Below are 18529 nucleotides of genomic sequence, written 5' to 3' on the forward strand. Positions count from 1 at the left end.
CCTTCAAAACTGAGGGAGAGGTTAAAATATACACAGATAAACAGAAACTGAGCGAGTTCATCAACAAAAGACCTTCCCTACAAGAAATAATAAAGGGAAAGGATGAAAGGAAAGAGAGGACAAAGAGCCTTGGAAAATAGTGTAGAAATGAAGATTAAGAGTAAGGATAACCAGAAGGGTAAAAAAAAGACACAAAATAAGATATGGCATATAAAAGCCAAAGGATAAAATGGTTCAAGTAAGTACTGCCTTTACAGTAATAACATTGAATGTTAATGCATTAAACTCTCCAATCAAAAGACACAGATTGGCAGAGTGGATAAAAAAAAGATATAGTCTATCTATGTGCTGTTTATGAGAGATTCACCTGAGACCCAAGGACACAAATAGGTGGAAAGTGAAAGGTTAGAAAGAGATATTTCATGAAAACAATAATTAAAAAATAGCTGGAGGTAGCTATACTAACATTGGAAAAAATAGACTTTAAATACCAAACTATTATAAAACAAGGAAGGATACAATATATTAATAAAAGGATTTAACATATTCACCGAGAAGAAATAACAATCATAAATATTTACGAATCTAACCAGGGTGTCCTTTAATACATGAGGCAAACACTGGCAAAACTGAAGGGCAAAATAAACACTGCTACAATAACAGTTGGAGAATTCAGTACACCACTTTCATCAACAGATAGACCATCTAGATATAGGATCAAGAAGGAAAAAGAGAATTTGAATAGTATGATAAATGAACTAGACTTAACAGACATGTACAAAACATTGCACCCTGTTTTGGTTTGCTGAAGCTACCATAATGTAATAGACCAGAAGTCGGTTGGTGTTTTACTTTGCTAATGCTACTGGAATACAATACACTGGAAATGGGTTGGCTTTTATAAAGGGGATTTATTAAGTTATAAGTTTATAGTTATAAAGCCATAAAAATGTCTGAGGCATCCAGAGAAAGATAACTTGATGCAAAAAAGGCTGATTCTGTCTCATGGGAAGGTGTCTGCTGGTCCTTGGTCCTGATTCTGTTGCTTCCAGCTTCTGATTCCAGTGGCTTCCTCTCTAAGCATCTGTGGGCCTCAACTTAACTTCTCCAGGGCAAAACTTTGGATTCTGAGTTGCTTAGCATTGCATGGGAAGGCACATGGCGACATCTCTTGGGCTCTGCATCTCTAAATATCCATGTCAAGGCATCCGCTCTCTCTGTCAGCACGCCAAGCATCTCCAAATGTCTGCATCTGTGTCAGCTCTGGTTCCTGTCTAGTTTCTGCTAGTCGTCTCATCCCTTGGAGTCTCCTGGGGCTTCTGCATTTCCAAATTTCTGTGTCTCTATTAGCTGTGAAGAAACTGTGCTGTTCAAAAATGTCTCCCATTTGAAAGGACCCCAGTAAACAAATGAAGACACACCTTGAATGGGCAGAGTCAGACCTCCATCTGATCAAAAGGTCACACCCACAATTGGGTGTTTCACAGCTCCATGGAAACAACATAATCAAGAGGTTTCACCCTAAACAATAGGTTTGGCCTCACAAGATTGGATCAGGACTGAATGAACATTGCTTTTCTGGGGTACATAAAAGTTTCAATCGAGCCCAACTGATTGCTTTTCTGGAGTACAAAAAAGTTGAATTTTACAATGGGAATTTGTTAACTTACAATTTATAGTTCTTAGGCTGTGAAAATGTCCAACCTAAGGCATCAAAAGGACAATACCTGGACTCTGAAGACAGGCTGTCGGCATCCAGAACATCTCTGTCACATGGAACAGCACAATGTCTGCCAGTCCTTCTTTCCCGAGTTTCTTGCTTCCAGCTTCTGGCTTCAGTGGCTTCCTCTCAGCTTCTCTGTCTGTGGCTTCCTCTTTAAGCTTCTGTGGGTGTGTCCTTGTCTCTCAGCTTCTCTGGGGCTTCTCCAAGCTCTCTGTGCTTTTATCCTCTCATAAAGGGCTCCATTGGAGAGTTAAGACCCACTTTGAATGGGATGGTTCACATTTCAGTTGAAATAACTTAGTCAAAAGGTCCCATCTATAATAGGTCTACACCCATAAAAATAGATCAAAAGAATGTGGCTCTTTCTGGGGTACACACAACTTCAAACTACCACACACCCCAAAACAACAAGATATACATTCTTCTCAAGTGTTTATGGTCATTCTCCAGAATAGACCACATGTTGGATCACAAAGCAAGTCTCAATAAATTTAAAAAGACTGAAATCATATGAAGCACTTTCTTTGACCATAATGTAATGAGGCTGAAAATCAATAACATCTGGAGAATTGGAAAATTTACAAATATTTGGAGGTTAAATAACACAGTTTAAACAATCAGTGCATCAAAGAAGAAATAAATAAATATCCTGAAATGAATGAAAATGAGAACACAATGTAACAACATTTATGGGGATCTAAGGTGGTGGATTAGGGAGAGGCTGGGCTCATTTCCTTCCCAGGAAAACAACTAGGGAAGAAGCAAAAACTTTCCAAAGCAATGGCTCTGGAGCTCTGGTGGTTAGGGAGAATGCTGTGAAGCCTCTAGGAAAGTGCAGGGTGAAGAGATGGAGAATCTGCAGTGAGAGATCATGTGTAACTTCCTTCAGCCTCTGCTCCTGGCACCCTTCCCCCATTCTTGAGGCAGAAAGCTTCAAAGTCTCCAGTATGTAGTGAGTGGGTAGGTACAGACTGAAAAGGCAGTGGAGAACAGAATGGATCACTATTAAACAAAGAGAAAACTACAAGTGGTAGAGAGGATGTGGAGAAATAAGAATGTTCATTTCTGGTGAGAATATAAAATGGCACAGCCACTGTAGAAGACAGTTTGGCAGTTCCTCAGGAAGCTAAGCATAGAACTGCCATTTGATCTGACAATCCCAGTACTAGCTCCTAAGAGCTATAAATTTCCCTCTTAGCACAGCCTTTGCTGCATCTGAACTAAGTTTCAGTATGTTGCATCCTCATTTTCATTTGTCTCAAGACATTTCCTAATTTCCCTTGTGATTTCTAATTTGACCCAACAGTTAAGAGTATGTTGTTTAATTTCCACATTGTTTCAGCTTGCTAAAGCTGCCAGAAAACAAAATACAAGAAATGGATTGGCTTTACAATGGGGATTTATTATTTACAAATTTACAACCCTAAGGCCATGGAAAGGTTCAAATTAAGGCATCAACAGGGTGAAACCTTCTCTGAAGTTGTCTCTGGGATAACTCTGTCACAAGGGAAGGTACATGGCTGCATCTGCTGGTCATTCTATCTCAAGTTTCATTGCTTCTGGCTTCAATGGCCTCCTCTCTGAGCTTCTATGGGTGTGTTCTTGTCTCAGCTTCTCTGGGACTTTCTTTATGAGTGTCTCTTAAGTTCAAATTTTAGCTTCTGCATTTTTTTTAATACTCCCTAGTTTATTTTGAAAACAATCTTTTCTGATATATATCCAAATGAATTTGAAATTACAGTTAAAGTACACAGAAATTACGTATATTCTCCTAAAAATGAAACGATTATAAAGGATACTTAACATATTATTTAAGGACTTCAATTCTCTTTTTCCAACTTTTTAAACTTTTTTTTCCCAAGTCAGTGTACAATATTTGGCATTTGGGTAATATGTCCATACAAAGCAGACACATCTGTACAAGTGAGCATAAGATGAAACAGCATATAGTGTTCTTTCTGGATATACTTAAATTATCAGAGGCAAAATAGTCCAAGTGGGAACAAAAAGCTGACTTCCTCATGAAAAAAGCTAGACAAACAAAAATTAAGAATAATGCTAAAGATTTATACCATAAATCATTCTCTTTCCTACCCTTTTAACATAAAAATGTGCATACAGGGTATGTGTGAACCAAAATACTTCCAAATAATAATGATTCTATTGTTATATGTAACTCCTATAACTATGGGTATGTAATTCAAATAAAAGGCCCTGGAGTAAAAAGAGAGGTAGCCTAGATAGAGGACATTTGCCCATCAAGTGTTAATATTTTGACTTAATAAAGAGGTAGATTATTTAAAAGTCTCAGTGGGCTCAAATATGGCTTGGGTCTGAAAGTGATGTTTTAATTATTTATTAAGATCATAGTGAAGCATATTAGAACACTAGCCATCACTAGATAGTACATTAAAGTGGAAAGAAATGATTGTTACGAAACACACAAAACATTATGTTTTGTGGTTCTACTATTTTGTTTGTTCCACTGTTTTTGTAACTGGGGCAAGATAAGAGGTCCAATTTGTTTAAGAACATTTAGTGTATGCCATAAGCTATCTGAATCAAAGATTTTTATTAATTCTTCTGCCGAAAACAACATTGATTTCCGTCTACAGTTATCACTTTTTGTAAGTGCTTTAATGGCACAAAATGATTATAGCTATAAGTTATACATGTGCTATAAACTGTATATTATGATACAAAGTGCCAACTAAATAGATGAAGACAGCATAATCACTTTGGCTCAGTTAATTCCAGTAATTTCAACAACTAGTTCATTTGAAAAATCATCTGACAACTCAACAACAAAAAGACAAACAACCCAATTTAAAAATGGGCAGAATTTTTCACTTTTTTCTAGCTTCTCCAAAATACTGGAGACCAAAAGGAATAACAGCATGTTGATTCAGCAGTCATATTCATTTGATAAATCTTATCTTCTCTATTATACTCTTCTCTTTTTTTCTTTTTTTGTGAAAAATAACATATATATAAAAAAGCAATAAATTTCAAAGTATATCACAACAATTAGTTGTAGAACAGATTTCAGAGTTTGGTATGGGTTACAATTCCACAATTTTAGGCTTTTATTTCTAGCTGCTCTAAGGTACTGAGACTAAAAGAAATATCAATGTACTGATTTAGCAATCATACTCATTTGTTAAGCCCAGCCTTCTCTGTATAACTCTATCATCACCTTCGCTCTTTCTCTCACTCTTTAGGAGTATTTGGGTTATGGCTATTCTAACTTGAAAAACTGTGGAAATGTGACCCATACCCAACTTTAAAATCTGTTCTATCACTACCTGTTAAAATGTACTTGGAAATTTACTGCTTTTTTTATATGTTATTTTTCACAATAAAAAAGCATTGAGAGGGCGGGCCGCGGTGGCTCAGCGGGCAAAGTGCTTGCCTGCTATGCCAGAGGACCTCGGTTCGATTCCCGGCCCCAGCCCATGTAACAAAAACGGAGAAACAGAATACAATAAAACAAGAAAATGTTTAAAAATGTTTCCCTTTCTTCCTTCCTTCCTTCCTTCTATCCTTCCTTCCTTCTCTCTGTCTTTCCTTTAAAAAAAAAAAAAAAAAAGCATTGAGAAAAAAAACAAAAAACAGTTCATGCCGTTGAAGAGCTCAGTTTGGAGGACTTTTTAAGATTTGGGGCCACAGTGTTTTATAAATGGAGAAGAAAAATTATTCAGAAGGAAAACAAATTTCAACTTAATGATTTAAGGTTCTCAAATCACATATCTGGCAAAGTACTTATATCCAGAATATATAAAGAATTCTCAAAACTAAATAATAAGAAAAAAAGTAAAAACCAATGCAATACGATAAGAAAGTTGGACAGAAACTTAATCCAAAAGAATATACTGATGGCAGTTAAGTGCATGAAAAGATGCTCAACATTATTATTAATCAGTGAATTTAACTTAAAATCCAATCAGTTGTCTCTACACACTTATTAGAATGCTAAAATTAAAGACTCACCATACCAAATATTGACAAGGAAGTGTAGATAGCAAATAAACTCTGATATATTATTGGTAGGAATGTAAAATGGTATAACCACCTTGGGAAAACAATCTAGTAATTTTTTTAAAAGTTTAAACATGCACCAACCACATGACCCAGCCATTCTACAGCTAAGTATTTGCCCAAAAGAAATTAAAACAAATGTACAAAACCAGAAATAATCCAAATGTCCATCAACAGGTAAATGGATAAATTATGGTATAATTTATAATTATGGTATATACAACCAAATATTACTCATCAATAAAAAGGAATGAACTATTGAAACTCACAACATGACTGAACTTCAAAATATGATGCTGAATAATTCTACTTTTATAAAGCTAATTAATAGTATCAGTAAGCATATCTATGGTTACCTAGGAATGAGGAGGGTGCAAGAAGTAGGAGGGATGAATTACAGAAGGATAAAGGGAGATTTGGGGAGGTGATGGCATGGTTCATTTTCTTGGTGGTGATGGTTTTATGGATGTATACATAGTTGAAACTGACCAAATTGTCTATTTTAAATATGTTCAGTCTAATATATTTCAAATGCCTTCAATAAAGGTGTTTAAGTGAAAAAAAATGGGCAAAAGACATGAACAGAAACTTATTAGAAGAGGAAATACAAATGGCTAAAAGGCACATGAAAAGATGCTCCACTTCACTGGCTATTAGGGACATGCAAATCAAAACCAAAATGAGGTATTATTTCACTCCTACTAGAATGACCATTATAAAAAAATGAAAAAGAAATGACAAGTGCTGTGGAAGATGTGAAGAAAGAGCCACAATTATCCACCACATTGCCAATCCACATTGATGGCAATGTAAAATGGTGCAGCTACTTTCAAAGGCAGTTTGGTGGTTTCTCAGTGTTCTAGTTTGCTAGCTGCCGGAATACAATATACCAGAAATGGAACGGCTTTTAACAAGGGGAATTTAATAAGTTGCAAGTTTACAGTTCTAAGGCCGAGAAAATGTCCCAATTACAACAAGTCTAAAGAAATGTCCAATCTAAGACATCCATCCAGGGAAAGATACCTTGGTTCAAGAAGGCTGATATAGTTCAGGGTTTCTCTCTCAAGTGAGAAGGCACATGGCGAACACAGTCAGGGCTTCTCTCTCAGCTGGAAGGGCATATGGTGAACACGGCATCATCTGCTAGCTTTCTCTCCTGGCTTCCTATTTCATGAAGCTCCCCGGGAGGTGTCTTCCTTCTTCATCTCCAAAGGTCGCTGGCTGGTGGACTCTCTGCTTTGTAGTGTTGCTCTCTCTGAATCTCTCTGAATCTCTCATTCTCCAAAATGTTTCCTCTTTTATAAGACTTCAGAAACTAATCAAGACCCACTCAAATGGGTGGAGACATGTCATCCCCTAATCCAGTTTAACAACCATTCTTAACTAAATCACATCAACCAGGGAGATGATCTCATTACAGTTTCAAATATACAGTATTGAATAGAGATTATTCTACCTTTATGAAATGGGATTTATATTAAAACATGACTTTTCTTAGGGAGCATACTTCCTTTCAAACCAGCACACTCAGGAAAGTAAGTGTAGAATTGCCATATGATTTAGCAATCCCATTACTAGGTATATATTCAAAGGAACTGAAGGCAAGGATACAGACGAATATTTGCACACCAATGTTTGTGATGGCTTCATTTATGATTGCTAAGATATGGAAACAGCTTAAATGTCCATCAACAGATAAATTGCTAAACAAGCTGTGGTTTATACATACAATGGAATATTATGCAGTTGTAAGACAGAATAAAGTCATGAAATATGTAACAACGTCGATGAACTTTGAGGACATTATATCCCAGAAACAAAAGGACAATACTATATGGTCTCATTAATATGAACTAAAATTAATAAGAGAACTTTGAGAATTGAAGTTAAGAACAAGATTATCAGTGGATTGATAGGGTAGAGACGGGGCATTTGGTGCTTAAGGAGTACAGAATGTGCAATAGGACTGATTGTAGAAATTCAGAAATGGATAGCACAATACTATCTGATGGTAGTACAATAACACTGAATGAAGCTGAATGTGAGGATGGTTGAGGGAGAAGGGCTAGGGGCATGTATGACACCAGAAGGAAAGTTAGAGGATAAATACTGAGATGATATAGTTTAGGGATGCCTAGATGGACAATGATGGTGATTAGATGTACAAATATAAGAATGTTTTTGCATGAGGGGGAACAAATGAATATCAACATTGCAAGGTATTGAAAACGGGATGGCATACAGGAAAAAATACAATCAATGCAAACTAGTCAACAGTAACATTGTAAAGTGCTTCCACTGAATGTAACAAAGACAATATGCTGTTCTAGTTTGCAAGCTGCCAGAATGCATATGCCACAAATGGACCAGCTTTTAAAAAGGGGGAATATATTAAATTGCAAGTTAACAGTTCTAAGGCTGTGAAAATGTCCAAATTAAGGCAAGGCTATGAAAATGTTCAAATTAAGGCACTGACAAGAGGTTACCTTCACTCAAGAAAGGCCGATGAAGATTGAGGTTTCTCTCTCAGCTGGAAAGGCACATGGCAAAGTCTGCTAGCTTCCTCTCCAGGTTTCTTCTTTCAGAAACTCCCTCAGGGGCATTTTCCTTCTTCATCTCCAAAGGTGTCTGGCTGCATGGGCTTTAAAGCCTTTTCCAAAATGGTTTCATCTTAAAGGGCTCCAATAAGTAACCCTAACTTGAATGAGAGAAGACACATCTTTGTGGAAACCATCTAATCAAAAATTACCACCCACAACTGGGTGAATCACATCTCCATGATAATCAAAAGGCCCCCACCCAGCCATATTGAGTGAGGATTAAAGGACATGACCTTTGGAAGTTTCAGAAGGCAGCACATGCAGTCGGATCCACGTTGCAGATGGATTCAGTTCAATGGGGTCTGGGCCGGGCTGTGGATCAGGTGAATGAGCTGAAAGAGAAGGGCAGTAAGACCCTGAGCGTGGGTAACGCTGACAGGGCATTACAGTGCTGCTCTGAAGCACTCTAGTTAGATCCCCAGAACCATGTGCTCTACACCTATCCGTCAGCAGCCTATGCCAAGAAAGGAAACTACCAGAAGGCTTATGAGGATGGGTGCAAAACTGTTGACTTAAAGCCTGACTGGGACAAGGACTATACACAAAAAGCAGCAGCTCTTGAGTTCTTAAACCAGTTTTGAAAAAGCCAAATGAATCCATGAGGAGGGTTTAAAACATGAAGCAGATAACCTTCAGCTCAACAAGGGTTTACAGAATACGGCCCAACTGGCCGAGAAGAAATTTACGAACCCTACCAACATGCCTAATCTGTATCAGAAGTTGAAGAGTGACTCCAGCTTGACACTGCTCCGTGATCCGACTTACCAGGACCTGAGAGAGCAACTACGAAATAAGCTGTCTGACCTGGACAAGAAACTACAAGATCCCTGGATCATGACCACTCTCACTGTCCTGCTTGGAGTTGAACTGGGCAGTGTGGATGAGGAAGAAGAGGTTGCCATGCCTCCACTGCCATCCCCCGCCCCACAAAAGGAGACCAAACCAGAGCCAATGGAAGAAGAGCTTCCAGAGAATAAGAAGCAGACACTGAAAGAAAGAGTTGGGGAACAATGCCTCCAAGAAGAGAGACTTTGACACACCCTTGGAGCATTATGACAGAGCTGAGGATCTGGACCCCACCAACATAACTTACATTACTAATCAAGCAGCGATGTACTTTGAAAAGGGCGACTGCAATAAATGCCAGGAGCTGTGGTGAGAGGTCCATTTAAGTGGGGAGAGAAAACTGAGAAGACTATAAGCAGATTACTAAAGCTTATGCCCCAAATTGGCAACTCCTGCTTCAAAGAAGAAAAGTATAAAGATGCCATCCATTTCTACAACAAATCTTTGGTAGAGCACCAGATCCCAGATGTACTCAAGAAATGCCAGAAGGCAGAGAAAATCCTGTAGGGAGCAGGAGCAGTTGGCCTGCATTAACCCTGACCTGGCTTTGGAGGAGAAGAGCAAAGGCAGTGAACATTTTCAGTAAGGGGATTATCCCCAGGTCACGAAGCATTATACAGAAGGCATCAAACATAACCCTTCAGATGCCAAATTATACAGCAATGGAACTGCCTGCTACACTAAACTCCTTTAGTTTCAGCTGGTACTCAAGAACTGTAAGGGATGTATCCAGCTAGTCAACCTTCATCAAGGGTTATACCCAGAAAGCAGCTTCCCTGGAAGCAATGAAGGACTACACAGAAGCCATGGATGTCTACCAGAAGGTGCTAGAACTGGACTCCAACGGTAAGGAGGCCACAGACGGTTACCAACCCCTATAACCACCATGACAGCCTGAAGACGTGAAGTGCCAGGCCATGGCTGACCCTGAGGTGCAGCAGATAATGAGTGACCCAGCTATGCTGCTCATCCTGAAGCAGATGCAGAAGGACCCCCAGGCACTCAGCGAATCATGTAATAGCTCAGAAGACGCAGAAGCTGATGGATGTGAGTCTGATTGCAATCCTGTGATGACTTGTTCCTTCCACTTCCCTTCACCATCACTCAGTCAGAGGAGCTGGGGACGGCAGCAAGCGGCACAGAGCAGAAGGGAGAGAAGGGGGTCAAAAAGAACAACTTATCGCTCTATATTTATACATACCTATGTGTACGATACAGAGGCTTGACTCACGTTGCTGTCTGCCCCTGGGCCCTCCCAGCACATGCATGGTCTCTTCACCGCTGCCCTCGAGTTCTATGTCTCCTTCCCCTTCTCCAATCACTGTCTTGGCTGCTCCCCACAGTTATCATTTTTTTATTTGGGACAGCAAGCATATGTGGGGAGGGGAGGGTGTTCTTCCTAACCTCCAGTCCCAAGTGTCCTTACATGTTAACTCCACATCCACTTCTCCAATAAAACCAGCCAATCCAGCATGGTTAATAAAAGGGCGTGGCTTTTCTGGGGTCCACAACAGATTCAAACCAGCACAAATGCCAAAACGAAATGTCAGTAGGTGGGGGATATGAGGGACGTGTATGGAATTCTTTATGGGAGAAAAGGATATGCCCTCATGCGGATTGTGCTGTGAAGTCATGACAATGTGATTGTACAAGGAACCATTGATTTTTTTACTTGGGTTGGATTGTATGATGTGCGACAAAACTGTTTAAAAATGAACAGAGAGATACTAGTGCTGGAGAAAATGTGGAGAAAGAGAAGTACCTATTCACTGTTGGTGAAAGCTGAGTGATGCAGCCTCTCTGGAAGGCAGTATAGTGGTTCCACAGGAGGCCAGGGGTGGGCTTGCCTGCAACCTCGTTGCTAGTTATATACCTGGAGAAGCAGAGTGTGGGGGCAAGAATGTACGTTAGCACATTTGGTGTTTATAGCAGTGGTGCTCACTATTTGCAATGGATGGAGGTGCCCTAAGGGTACACTGACTAAGGAATGAAGGGGAAACTGTTTTACACATACAGTAGACTACTGAGTGGCTGCAAGAAGGAATGAGGTTGTGAGGCATGTAATTAGGTAAATGAATCTTGAGGACAGTATATTGAATGAAATGTCAGAAAGAAAAAGACAAATACTGTCATGCCTCACTCATGGACTAACTGTAATATCAAACTTAAAGAATTGAAGTCTGGAGCATGGGTATCAGGTTGGGGCCTTACAGCAGTCACATACATTCTGGAGTTCAACTGTTATCTCTAAATTCTGGGTTACTGAGCTATTCGTGTATATCCCAGTCATTCCCTGAAACTTCAGGTATTTGTGTGATCTGAGACAAGAGTAGAGCTCTGAAGCTATGAAAGTCAGCATTATCCCATATGGCAACTGTTAAAAAGGTTGAATAAGTGATTAGATTTTGGCTAGAGATATGAATGAAGCTGATCTGGATAAGACTAAGGTAAATCAGAATACAGGGGAAAGGATAATATTTTAAGATTTTAAAACCTCAACTTCTGTTTGAGACCAAAGGGAGAGATTTTGTTTGGTGCAAAAATTATATTCTAGGTAGTGCATTATCTAATTTAACTTGTGTGGCCAGTAGATTTGCATGACATAATTACATGGAATCTTGAATCAGGTGTGAGGTATTGTTGGTTTGTACTAGTTAGTGTGATGACCCAATATATCCCAGGGTAATATGAGCAGAGATTAAAAAAGTATTTGCAAAGTCCCCTTGGGGGATTGGGGAGAAAGTAAACATTAAACTTCCCCATCTGGGGAATTCCTGATATGCTTGCAAGCAGTGCGGACAACCAATTCAATAGACTAAGCCCTCAATCTTGGGGCTCACCCCTATGAAATTTATTCTTCAAAAGAAGCTAAGTCCACTTATAATTATGCCTATGAGTTATGGCAGAGAATGTCTTTTGTTGCTCAGATGTGGCTGCTCTCTAAGCCAACTCAGTAGATGAATTCACTGCCCTCCCCCTCTATGTGGGACATAACTCCCAGGGATATAAATCTCCCTGGCAACATGGAATATGACTCCTGGGGATGAGCTGGGACCCTGCATCATGGGTCATAGAAAGCCTTCTTGACCAAAACGGGGAAGAGAGAAATGAAATAAAGTAAATTTTCAGTGGCTTAGAGATTTCAAACAGAGTCGAAAGGTTATCCTGGAGGTTATTCTTATGCATTATATAGATATCTCTTTTTAGCTTGTGGTATGTTGGAGTGGCTAGATGGAAGTATCAGAAACTGTTGAGCTGTGTTCCAGTAGCCTGGACTCTTGAAGACAGTTGTATAACTACATAGTTTTTACAAAGTGACTGTGTGATTGTGAAAACCTAGTGGATGATGATCCCTTTATCCAGGGCATGGACAGAAGAGGAAAAAAATAGGGACACAAAATAAATAAATAATAGGGGTGGATAAAGGATTGAAAGAATTGGGTAGATTGCAATACTAGTGCTCAATGAGAGGGAGGGGTAAGGAATATAGCATATATATTTTTCCTTTTTCTTTGTTTCTTTTTCTGGAGTGATGCACATGTTCTAAAAATGATCATGGTGATGTAAACCCAACTATGTGATGATATAATGAGCCATTGATTGTATACTTCAGATGGACTGCATGTGCATGAAGATATCTCAATAAAAATATTAAAAAATAAAAAACATCTGACTGGCTGAGTCAATTTTCATTTTTTGGAATAGTAAATATTTTTACTGCAATCAGTGTAACTTGTTGCATTCCCAATAAGCAAGTATGTGTGTGGTTGCTCTTGATCTTGATACTTTTTACAAATATTTTAAATCATTTTTCTTCAAACATAAATACAAAGCCTGCTTTTTTTCCCCAAACTGTAAACAGGTGTAAAGCCTTTAAATATTAATCCTAAAAAGAGATTCAACTGTTAATTGTTAACTTCTCCTTTCCAATCATACAATCTTTTTCTGTTCAATGCAGATCTGGGTAGGTATTATAAATATTCAATCCATATATTATAAGAGCTAACAATCAATACTGTATTTCATCTGATAAGTTCTACTGTAATCCTATATTCACATTTTAAGCAATATTCCTTAATCTCACAGATACTTTAGGTTAAAGGGCAGAGCTAAATTTATTTTTAGCATTGAAAAAATAGTAAATTATACTCAAGTTATGATCACACTAATGATAGAATTATTACCGAATTTGGAAAAACGACAAGGTGATGCCTGTAAAAAGCTGTTGTTCCTCAAGAACAAGAATAATTTTGTTTTTACCTTCCTTGATGCCAATTATAATACAAAGTAAGGTGTATATATGTAGTTCTTTTAACTTTACTTATTTATTATTGTGAAAATAGATATTCAATATAATTGAATCATTATTCAACCATTTTAATCATTTTAATTTAAAAAATCAGTTGCATAACTATCTTTGTAGTATTTTCTTCATCACCACCATCCATTATCAGAACTTTCTCATCAAACAAAACAGAAATTTCACTCCCATTAAATAATATATTGCTCAACTGTTCATCCCCTCTGCTCCAGAACCACTAATCTATTTTATTTCCTATGAATTTGCTGGTTTTAATCCATATGTTTTATTCATCTGCCCATACCGTAGATAAAACGAGCATCTGACACAAGGTTTTCATGACCACACAGTCACATTGCAAAAGCTATATCATTATACAATCTTCTTCAAGAAACGTGGCTACTGGAACAGAGCTCTACAGTTTCAGGCACTTCCCTCTAGCCTAATACACTTTAAACTAAAAAGGAGATATCTATGCAATGTGTAAGAATAACCTCCAGGATAACCTCTCAACTGTTTGAAATCTCTCAGCCATTGACACTTTATTTTGTTTCATTTCTCTCTTTCCTCTTTTGGTTAAGAAGGTTTTCTCAATCCCTTGAGGCTGAATCCCAGCTCATTCTAGGATTTCTGTCCCACGTTGCCAGGAAGGTTTACACCCCTGGGAGTCATGTCCCACCTAGACAGGGAGAGGGCAGTGAGTTTGCTTGCCATGTTGGCTGAGAGAGAGATAGGACACATCTGAGCAACAAAAGAGGTTCTCTGGGGGTGATTGTTAGGCCTAATTTTTTTTACACATAACAACATACAAACATGAACATTCTTACCATATGATCATTCCATTCTTGGTATATAATAAATAACTCACAATACAATCACATAGTTGTATATTCATCACCATGATCACTTCTTAGAATATTTGCATCAATTCAAAAAAGAAATAAGAAAAAAGAAAAAAAAACTCATACATACCATGCCCTTACCCCTCCTTCTCATTGACTGCTAGTATTTCCATCTACCCAATATATTTTAGCCTTTGTTTCCCCTATTTTTTTTCTATACCCCATTGCCACTCCCTTTCATCGATCACTACATTTCAATCTACTAAATTTACTTTAACAATTGTTTCCCCCATTATTTATTTATTTTTAATCCATATGTTTTACTGATCTGTCCATACCTTAGATAAAAAGAGCATCAGACACAAGATTTTCACAATCACACAGTCACATTGCAAAAGCTTTATCATTAACCAATCATCTTCAAGAAACGTGGCTACTGGAACACAGCTCTACATTTTCAGGCACTTCCCTCCAGACTCTCCAATGTACCTTAACTAAAAAGGTGATATCTATATAACGCATAAGAATAACTCCAGGATAACCTCTCGACTCTGTTTGAAATCTCTCAGCCATTGACATTTTATTTTGTCTCATTTCTCTCTTTCCCCATTTGGTCTAGAAGGTTTTCACGATCCCTTGATACTGAGTTCAAGCTCATTCTAGGATTTCTGTCCCACATTGCCAGGAAGGTTTACACCCCTTGGGAGTCATGTCCCACCTAGAGATGGGGAGGGCAGTGAGCTTGCTTGTCATGTTGGCTGAGAGAGAGAGAGACCACATCTGAGCAACAATAGAGGTTCTCTGGGGGTGACTCTTAGGCCTAATTTTAAGTAGGCTTAGCCTATCCAAGTTTTGTATGAACAAACCCCGAGATTGAGGGCTTGACCTATTGCTTTGGCTGTCCTCACCGCTTGTGAGAATATCAGGAATTCTCCACCTGGGGAAGTTGAATTTTCCCCCTTTCTCACCATTCTCCCAATGCGACTTTGCAAATACTTTTTATTCAATGTTCAAATCACTCCGGGATTTATCTGGTCATCACTCTGGACAAACCAACAAAATTGCATGCCCTACTCAAGGTCCCACGTATTTATGGTGCTCAGTTAAACTGTCCACATGTTATTTTAGGAAATGAACTAGTCAAAGTACAAATTTTGTACCAAAAGAACATTTTTTGCTTTAGTCTCACACATAAATGAAAGTTTTAAAATACGAATTACCATCCATTTTCAATACCCTGCAATATTGACATTCCTTTGTCCTTCCTCAAGCAAAAACATTTCTTAATTTGTACATTTAGCAACTATCATTGTATACTCCAGGTACTCTTAGATTATACCATCTCAGTCTTTATCATCTATCTTCCTTCTTATCTCATTTCTCTCAAATTCCTTTTACGGTGAAATCTATGGAAAGAGTTATCTATCCTCTTGATTCTGTTCTATTCACGTATTCGGCACTGTTTTCTCTTGCCAAGTTCATCAGATGCCCCCTGGTGGCTGTGAGCGGAACCACAGCAGGACACGGTGCATCTAGCCTTTCTCCCATTGTTTTTATTTTCTTTAACTCGGAGTGGTAGTGAAAATAAATATACCTGTCCCTAACGCGTATATTATATACATAACCCGAATGTTCTCAGGCCAGTAGTGAGCCCTGTCTGAAACTTGGGCTTGCCAGGAAGAAATTGACCCTGGGAAGTTCACCACTGGAATTAGCACTCAGGAATTACAGGTTTGTCTGTTCCCTGCTCCTGGTGGGCAGGCAGACAAGTAAACTGAGAGCCCAGAACAGCTCAGAGGGCCTGGGTGGGGATGGGGATGTGGTGTTTGTGGGGTGGGGTGGCACTTTAAAAACCCTGCGAGAGTGAGTGGTTCAGTGGTAAAATGCTCACCTGCCATGTGGGAGACCAGGGCTTGATTTCCAGCCCATGCACCTAACAACTCTACCAAAACACACAAAAAAACACCTTACAGAAGGATAAACAGAGCTTCTCAAGGGACTATAAGGGATCCTTGAAAGCAGGGCGCCTGATTCATGGAGTTACAGGCCCAGGAAGTTTGTTTCTTCAATGAGACTTTTGGATTTTGCTCTGGTTGTGGTTTCTATGTAAGAAACCATAGCCTTTATCAACTTTTAATGAATGTGTATCCTTTGACTGTGTCCATTGTGAACAGTCTATCAAGCACTGAGACCCTGTGACAACCCTATAAACAAGTTCCGCAATAATATTATTATTGGAATGGGGAAAATCTCCCAGTTATTTCTGAGGTTTTCAAAAGGGAAGCTCTTGCATATTCATGAATGAGCCTGTCTGCTCCCTTTATTGCAGGGCATGTTCCCTGTTGTCTATTATACGTCCACGTGCACTGCCCCTAAGAGCGCATGGTGGCGCCAGTGCCCATTTAATATCTTCAGTGTGTGTGTCTAGGGCATGGACTCCAGATATCCCCAAAGCTTCCGATGAGAACTGTGTTTCATTGTAAGCCACAGAAAACCTGGGTTTAAAGTAGCCTGGAGATAGTTCAGCAGGTTAGTAATATCATCAAAGACGTAGGCTTTTTATTCTATCATCTAAAGTTCGTAGAAGAAACAAAGATGAATAGAAAGAAGTGGGAAAAGGCTACACAAAGGAAATTTACCAACAGACCATGAATGATCATTAAACATTAACAAGTATTACTCTTAAGTCAAAGAAATATACATCCAAACACTGATATGCCATTTGTCATCTATCAAATCTAAAGACTAAAATGATTACTCCATCCAGTATTTGTGAGGGTTTAAGGAAGGCAACCTTTTTCGTTGTTGGGAGACTATGAATTTCACATAACCATTATGAGGGAAATTTGATAATACATATTAAAATTTTAAAAATGGGCCTATGCTTTGACCCACCAATTTACCTTGGTATTTATCCTGAGGAACTAATTGTGGATGTGTGCAATGATATTGCTATAAGGATGTTTGTGTATAATAGGAAGATTGGTTAATAAATTATGGTACACACAAACAATTGAATGCCAAGCAGCCATTAAATACAAAGTTGGAGAAGGACATTGAATGAAGGACATGAAAGGAACTGTGTTTTCTATATAAAGTTGAAAAGCAGTTTACATAATATTAATAGCTAACATGTATTGAGTGCTAACCACTGATTATCACATAGATTTTGAAATAATTACACACATTATCTTATTTAATCTTTATAACTATCCTGAGAGGATGCTACCTCTGATTAACACCAAGCGCCTAGATACTCAGAGATCTTAAGTTACTTGTTTAAGGTCATATTCCCCAGGATTCAGATGTAAGTTTTCTGACGCCAAGGAACATTATATTATGAATTTATTCCCTATACTTTGTATATGAACCCATTTTTTTCTTTCTTTCTTTTTTCTTTTAAATTACTTTTGGTCTTAAAGAAAATTAGTATGCATAGAAAAAGACTGGAGATAGATGGTCTGTGACTTGTGGGTTACAGGAAATTTTTTTTTTCTTGCTTGATTTATAATAAGAAAAAAGAAAGGTTAATTAAATGGAAAAGAAAAAGTGCCGGTTTGAGAACACACTCAGCTGAGTCCCAGTACGGGACTCTATACACACTGTGCTGTTACTCTTTTCAGGTAAAATATAAGAGAAGTCATGAGGTGAAGGAGAGAGGGCAATTGTCTGAGAGACACGAGTCACCATCTCTTTACTTGTGACCTTCTGCAATGCAAGGTGTCCTTTGGCCTGGGTGACTCATCTGTAAAGTTATTTATAAGGTCTGCCCTTCCTAAAATCCGTGCCTGAAATGCTCAAACACTAAAAACAAAGCAGAGCGTTTGAAAAAAATTAGCCCCCAAATATGTTACTAGCTTATAAATTGAAATGTGCTTGTTATCTATTTAATGTGTGTTTTGCATTTATCTAAGTCCTGTCTTGAGAGCGTGCTGGGAATGTTTTCTATCTTTACTGGCTTTGTTTTGAAGAGGGCATTTCTCAATTTTTAATAAACTATCAAGAATTTAGACCAATTTTGGCCCAAAATTAGGTGTGAGAATCAAAATGAGAACGATACTTGTTCATGGATCTTTAAACTGACTCAGCTATTAATTTCAAATGTTTGGGGGTATTATGAATATAGACTTTGACACCTATATAAATTTTAGTATTTTTAATGTTCTATAAAGTTATGTAT

At 38.3% G+C, this 18529-nt stretch overlaps 1 pseudogene; it reads left to right on the forward strand.

Annotated features, from left to right (window-relative positions):
* Positions 1 to 8642: 8642 nt before the first annotated feature.
* LOC143668189 (stress-induced-phosphoprotein 1 pseudogene) lies at positions 8643 to 10687 on the forward strand (annotated as a pseudogene).
* Positions 10688 to 18529: the final 7842 nt, after the last annotated feature.

Source organism: Tamandua tetradactyla, chromosome 24, assembly GCF_023851605.1.
Source record: "Tamandua tetradactyla isolate mTamTet1 chromosome 24, mTamTet1.pri, whole genome shotgun sequence".
In the NCBI taxonomy this organism is placed as follows: Eukaryota; Metazoa; Chordata; class Mammalia; order Pilosa; family Myrmecophagidae; genus Tamandua; species Tamandua tetradactyla.